Genomic DNA, 281 nt, shown 5'->3' with positions numbered 1-281 from the left:
CCTCATAAATGTTACACACTGGAATATGTTAAGTATAACTCAGGATGTATGTGAAACTGCATGTGATACTGCAACATCTGGGCCTATGAATGTTAGATAAATTGCACTTTCTTTCTTGAATTGAACCAGAACTCTTACAAACATTTTACTGCATGTCCACCTCTGCTCTTCCACATTTGTCACCCAGAAGGTCTTTATCTACCTAAGCACTAAGAACATGTAGCAGAACAGGTTGTACCACAAAGCCCTACACCTACCCAGAATTAGGTTTCTTTCTACAG

General features: G+C 39.1%; 1 protein-coding gene across 1 annotated transcript in view; it reads right to left on the bottom strand.

Annotated features, from left to right (window-relative positions):
* The window catches only part of nbas (NBAS subunit of NRZ tethering complex), a 138,189-nt gene that overhangs the window by 94,809 nt on the left and 43,099 nt on the right, over positions 1-281 (bottom strand). The window lies entirely within an intron of this gene.

This window comes from Morone saxatilis, unplaced genomic scaffold (assembly GCF_004916995.1).
Source record: "Morone saxatilis isolate NCDOM2014 unplaced genomic scaffold, NCSU_SB_2.0 Contig7, whole genome shotgun sequence".
Taxonomy (NCBI): Eukaryota; Metazoa; Chordata; class Actinopteri; family Moronidae; genus Morone; species Morone saxatilis.
The sequence above is the reverse complement of the archived record's forward strand: the minus strand, read 5'-3'. Positions and strand labels throughout refer to the sequence as shown.